This window comes from Sinocyclocheilus anshuiensis, unplaced genomic scaffold (assembly GCF_001515605.1).
Source record: "Sinocyclocheilus anshuiensis isolate Anshui unplaced genomic scaffold, SAMN03320099.WGS_v1.1 scaffold868, whole genome shotgun sequence".
Classification (NCBI taxonomy): Eukaryota; Metazoa; Chordata; class Actinopteri; order Cypriniformes; family Cyprinidae; genus Sinocyclocheilus; species Sinocyclocheilus anshuiensis.
This window is the reverse complement of record NW_015552624.1, coordinates 641,425-647,976: the sequence shown is the minus strand read 5'-3', so window position 1 is coordinate 647,976 and position 6,552 is coordinate 641,425.

The following is a 6,552-nucleotide window of genomic DNA, read 5'->3' as shown; positions in this document are numbered from 1 at the left end:
TTAGTTCACCCAAAAATGAAAATTCTGTCATTAATTACTCACCCTCGTGTTGTTCCAAACCCCATAAGACCTTCGTTCATCTTCGGAACACAATTTAAGATATTTTTGATGGAATCTAAGGGCTCTCTGACCCTCCCATAGACAGCAAGGTAACTACCATGCTCAAGGTCCAGAAAAGTACCAAGATGATCGACAAAGTAGTCCGTGTGACATCAGTGGTTCAACTGTAAAGTTACGAACACCATGACGCGAGCGTATGGCTGCGCCGGCGCTGACCCAGATCTGGCGTGATGACGTCATTATGCCAGATCTGGGTCAGCGCCGCCACATGCTTGCGTCATGATACTGTCGTGAACGCGTGTCCACAAGTGACGCAGTAGAGACGAAAATGTGGAATAAAGTCGTTATTTTTGTTTTCTTTGCGCAAAAAAAGTATTCTCGTAGCTTCGTAACTTTACAGTTGAACCACTGATGTCACACGGACTACTTTGTCGATCATCTTGGTACTTTTCTGGACCTTGAACGTGGTAGTTACCTTGCTGTCTATGGGAGGGTCAGAGAGCCCTCAGATTTCATCAAAAATATCTTAAATTGTGTTGCGAAGATGAACGAAGGTCTTACGGGTTTCGAACAACACAAGGGCGAGTAATTAACGACAGAATTTTCCTTTTTGGGTGAACTAACCCTTTAAACACCAACTGTTAAAGTTTAAAATCAACATGATAGGCATTAAAAACCTAGTTTACTTCCATAATGTGACATTTCCAGGTAAAACAGGATATTCAAGTAGGGGAATGTAGGATGGGATGAAAAACTCCAAAGTGAGTGTTCCAGACCTGAATGTCATTGGACTATGGAGTGCAAGATTCACCCTTGAGACAGTCTCAGCCAATCCCATTGGTAACACTGCTTTCCAAATCAATACTTATTTGCTATTTTTGCCATAACCTTCATTGTATTATTGTTAACCATCATTGAATTACTGTGCTAATTATTGGCGAGATTTTAAAAAGGCTGCATTACTGTACTTAATACAGTACTGTACAATAATGCCAATTTGGTTATTGGTTAATATTAACAAACTCGATGATGTCAACTGAACAGGAAAGTTCCATTTTTTAGCATTTTTCCCTAACATACACTGGTGAATCATTCACAATAAGGCCAGGAATGTGTGTAAAGAAACTAAATAGGATCTGTTTCGATTTCATGTTGACTTTAACAAGCTCCCCGTCAGAATTTGCAATTCTCAAGAACACAGATAAACATTTTTCATCCCTGGAACAATGACAACAACAACAAGACGAGACAGAAAAGCCTTTGTGCACCTGAAGGGGCATTTATCTGATTATGTGAGAGGACAATTAATGATGTTTTTCATTACAGAACAAAATGAGCCTCTATCATGAATGGTTTGCTGAAGTGCACTAGAAGTTGCTGTCTGGGTGCTTGAGAGATGCAGTTATCCATTTATGTCCAAAGTGTAAACATAGCAGCCCTGTTTAGAATCTGCAGCATTATAGCATTTGTATGTTGGTGCTTTATGATTGTGTGTGAGAGTGAGTGTGTGTGTGTCAAAGGGAGACGGAAATCTTTTTTTTTTTTAATCAAAGCTGATTTTTTTATTTCTCATTAATTTTCAAAGATTTCTATACCAGTGCTTGAAGAATCACACCCACAATGAAGAAAATAAAGCAAATGATTCAGATTATATTGTTATTAATATTCCAATAAAACTGTGGGGTTATGTAGGAGGGCTGTTGCCCTCTTTCGTTAAATATATAGACACATGTTTTGAATAAAACAGTGATTCAAACTGTGACTTTTGCCCTTAATGGATGCTTCTGTTAGCTTATAAACTAGTTCGATTTTTTTCTCTCTCTCTTTTTCTTATTTATAATACTCTGTTTGGAATACTTTGGAACAAGTTTATTAATTTTGCGATAAAAGTTATAAGTTATGGTTTTGTTGTACTAACCTGTAACCATAACATGTGATGAATGACAGGACATTTCGTTGATCATTTTCGTTTCTACGCTGCATCTAAAAATTAGTGTGGCCCCGCCCATAGTGAAATCTCATTGGTCCAAAATTCCACCTCCACATAACCTAATTTTCCTCTTCAAATTAGATACAGTATAGATAAAATATACAGCATAAACCGCAAATATTTAATTTGTACAATATTATAGAAATTGTTTTAATAACTCCTGAGAGTTCTCTTACAAATATGACTTTTATTTTTATTTTATTTCTCTTTCTGCTTTCATGGCAGCTTGTGCACGGGCAGTCGCTAGTGTGTTTACTGAGATGTTTACATGACGTGAATGTAGCTTAAATGATAAACATGTTCTAATTGCCCGTTCTTGTATCAGGTCATGCAGCGTTTTCGCTTTCATTGTGGATGGACAAATTGTTTGCATCACGCCTGGTTAGGACACAATTGTTGTGTTGAATGCTACAGCTAATCTCTTTGCATGTTGTCCGGAATCGATGTATCCATTATGTTTAACAATTAAATGTTTTAGTATTCTTAGAAAGACGTCAGCACAGGTGAGTCACACTACATTTCACACGTTATTTAACCAAATATATGCAGTAGCTAAATGTCACCAACCTATTCAACAGGAGAATTCAACAGGAAAGATGATATTAAATCATTCCCACACATATTCTCAAGGAAACCTGACATTTGGTTATGAATTACATAAGGGCAGCCAAAGGGATATGATGAGATGATCAGGGGCGAATTTAGTGAATTGGGGGCCCCAGGCAAAATATAGGAATGGGACCTGGATCAACTTTGAGGTTGTTGTTGTTTTTTTGTGATGCTTGCTGATGCTCAATGGTGCCCCATATTTGTGTCCAGTGTTTCTACTTTTTTCATGTACCTCTTACAATGGCTTTCTTTCATGTTGTAGACCAAGAAATAGCAATTGATTTACAGTTGAGATACAGGTTTTCACAAAAACAAAGTAAATTATAAAATGATAAACCTCACAATTGAGCCTTTAAACCATTTTTTTAAAAAGAAAAACGATGAGTCAGAAGTATAAATTATTATATTTATATAAAACGGGGTTATGTGGGTGGATTGTCCCATTGGTCTGAACAAAAACTGCAGACGGGATTATTGAAAATGCACATTCATTCTCTGCCAGTAGGAGGCGCTTTTGGAACATCAGAAATGTAGCGGTAAACAAAGCAGTGCTGCGCTGATAAGCTACTTTATCAGATAAAATGAAAATACCATGAAAACTTTTCTGAAGGCAGGCTATTCATTCATATAAAAAATTGAATTAGTGAGAATGAGAAAAGTGTGAAAAAATATCAAATACATTTAATTTTAGTAATTTTAACTACAAATTTAAATGAAACTGAAAAAAAAAAGAATGAAAAGGAAAGAATGCATTTACACACCTAAGGATTATAGGCTTATCAACCCAAAAAATGATTTGGCTCCTTTTCATGAATAAGCGGCATTTAAAACAATAAACATAAAATACCCACTGTTGATACACAAGAAGCAGGTTCAACGTGGACACACAGACGGTTGTCGTGGTAATAAACAATGTAAACAGCAACCGTTTGCGTGTCCGCGCTTAATGCGCATCTGGTGTATGAAAAGCATTTTAGGGGGCCCTTGGCTTTTGAGGGCCTACGGCGGTCGCTGACCTTTGCCTAATGGGTAAGTCCGCCCCTGAAGATGACTAAACAGAGCAGATGTCCTGCTTTTTGTGCTTTTACATGCAACAGAGAAAACGGTGAAATAATCTGTACAAAACTGCCTTCCATTGGTTGACAGAAGCATTACCTGCGGATAGTGGCTTTATTGAGATGTTCTCAGGCTGGTGCAGTGTTTTATGTGATTTTCTGGGTGTCTGGGGTAAAGTTAGGGCAGCAAAATGAGAGAAGATGGGAAGAAGCACAGACTGTGAGTTCAAGTGAAATGAGCAACATTGACTTAAAGGAAACTACAGAATAGGACAAAATGAAAATCTATTTATAAACAATGTCTTCCAGTCCTAGTGAAAGGGTTAGAACATTACAAAGAGAGATGCATTTAAAATAATTAACCTCAAATGTGTCATGCCCCTTGTGTGCTCCCTGAAATTATAGTCAAGTGGATTAATTAAATTAAATTAATTAATTAAATTCCAAAATAAATACATTTTTTATATTTTTAGAGGTAAAAATTTTTGTCTGAAAAGCTGTGGAACAAATCATTCATTTGCATGTGATGTCTCAATTTGGTCAGTCTAATTGAGTTTGCTACTTCCACAGATGACAGATTTAAAATGTTTGTCCTTTTTTTATGGGACAGGAAATTATTTTGTTTAGTTATGGACAATTTCAGCCTCTTTTTAATTACAAAATGCAACAATAAGCTTAAATTGGGGTTTGACTTGGGTACATTTTCTATCTGGACTATTGGAAATCTTACAATCGTTTAAGAGCGTTTTCCCCTGTTTAGTCATGTTGTATCTTGTTTTGGACACCAAATGAGCCAGGACTGTCACTAGTCCCCCCTGCAAATATATAAATGCATGGTGTCCCTGATGTACTTCACAAAAGTTGAAAAATGAAAAACTGATTATTTTATGACATTTATATTTGACTTTTGTGAATATGATATTCTATTTTTAACAGTAGGTACTGTTAGGATTTTCTGCTTGTTTGAATCCTGATTCATTTAAAATTAGAAAATTTGAAATAATGACCCTTGATGCATAGCAAAGTCAAAACAGTGATTCTTGAGACATGTACAAAACATTTCCCATGAATTGTCCCAAAATCATGGCATTGCATTAAATTCCTTACACTATCCCTTAAACAGTAACTGAGTATATGTAATCTGGATTCCAAAAATGAAGTACTTGTAATTAGATTATATTACATTTTAAAATGCTCATAATCAGATTACAGTCACTTCTTTATGGATTACATGACAGTAAATGATTAATAATTTATTGATTCACCCCAGTTTTTTATTTTTGTATTTTAAATTTTCCTTTCTAAATTAATCTACCACTTATACACATGAGATTAATAATTATGCAAGTTAAACACATAGCTGTGAAATATATGTCTTCATCATATACCTTCAGTAATTATCAATATTATAGACAAATATATGACAAAGAATTAAATATTTAATTTGTTGTTGTTTTAATCAACATGGTACACAATAATCACATTCTACAAGTCTATGTGATAAACGAGTTTGGTCAAAAGTAATCAAAAAGTAGACTGACTACATTGCCTAATACCTAAATCTAAAACCTAAGATTTTGTTATTAACTACAATTTTTGTCACGTAATTTGTAATTAGTTATGGATTACAATTTGTAAGTATCTACCCAACACTGCCCTTAAACCAGCTGAAAGTAACTCTTAAACTATACTTATATACTTATAGACTATACTAAGAACTATTTCAAAATATGTATTAACTTGATTTTTTACCCCCCTAATTTGGGGCCCTCTACTAGATAAGAAAACATGTGACGGCAAGTCAATTCCCATATGTAACACCCCTGGGCAGTTATTAGCTGGAGGTAGACTTAAATCAGAAAACGCTACAAAAATATGTTGTCTTAAGATAATTGTTTTCAGTTTCAGCTCACTCTTGAGCAGACCGACTGCCAGCAGTGTTGTTCCACTGTCATTCAGCTCTCCAGGGGATCGCTGTTATAAGTATAAACACCTGTAAAGCTTCACAGACGGCCGTGTATTTCACAGGCATCTGTCTCTGTAAGTGTTCGCTTGCAGAACCACACAAGCGCAGCTGCGTGTCCTTTGACTGTGGGATGGATGAGGAAGAACCGCAGCATGTGGCAGGTGGGCGAATGCAAAATTCACAGATGAATTCAGATGTGTGCAGCGCATTTTATGGAGGACCGTTTCCTGATCCTGGTAGAGTAGACTACAATGCCAGCTGTTCACAGACTGTAAGTACGTGTTTTATATTTAAAGAATTTTTCAACCTTAAACCGCATAAACACATTTCATTACACCAAATAATGTTCTTTTTAGCAACATCATATGACCCCTTTAAATGTTCCTACCAAAGACTAAGAAATTTTAAGTCCCAAAACACTATTTATCAGTATCTCGGAGAGCATGTTCAAAGAGACGACTATAGGTAAAACAAAAGAGCTGTCACTTTCTCTTATGATGCCATGGTGGTAAAGTAAGAGAGAACAGATATAAATATGTTGATCTAAGACGCTGCATGTGATGGAGAAAAAGAAATATAATCACTGTTTTGTGATTACAGAAATCACTGTTTTTGTTGATCTCCTTTAAGCTTTTTGCGATCAGATCACTATTGCCAATTATTAACACCCTAACCGAATTTTTGGCTGTTCCTTTTTCTGCTACTCCCATGTGCAAGCATGAAGCGTCTCATTTAGACACTAGGAGTCAGTAGAAGCCAGAAATACAAATCCTCATCCCCACATTATATATTGTAGCAGTTAAATGTTTTAAGTTACCTGATGCAATGATTCCTAACAAGGGGTATGAATAGCAGGTTATTTATCTATTATA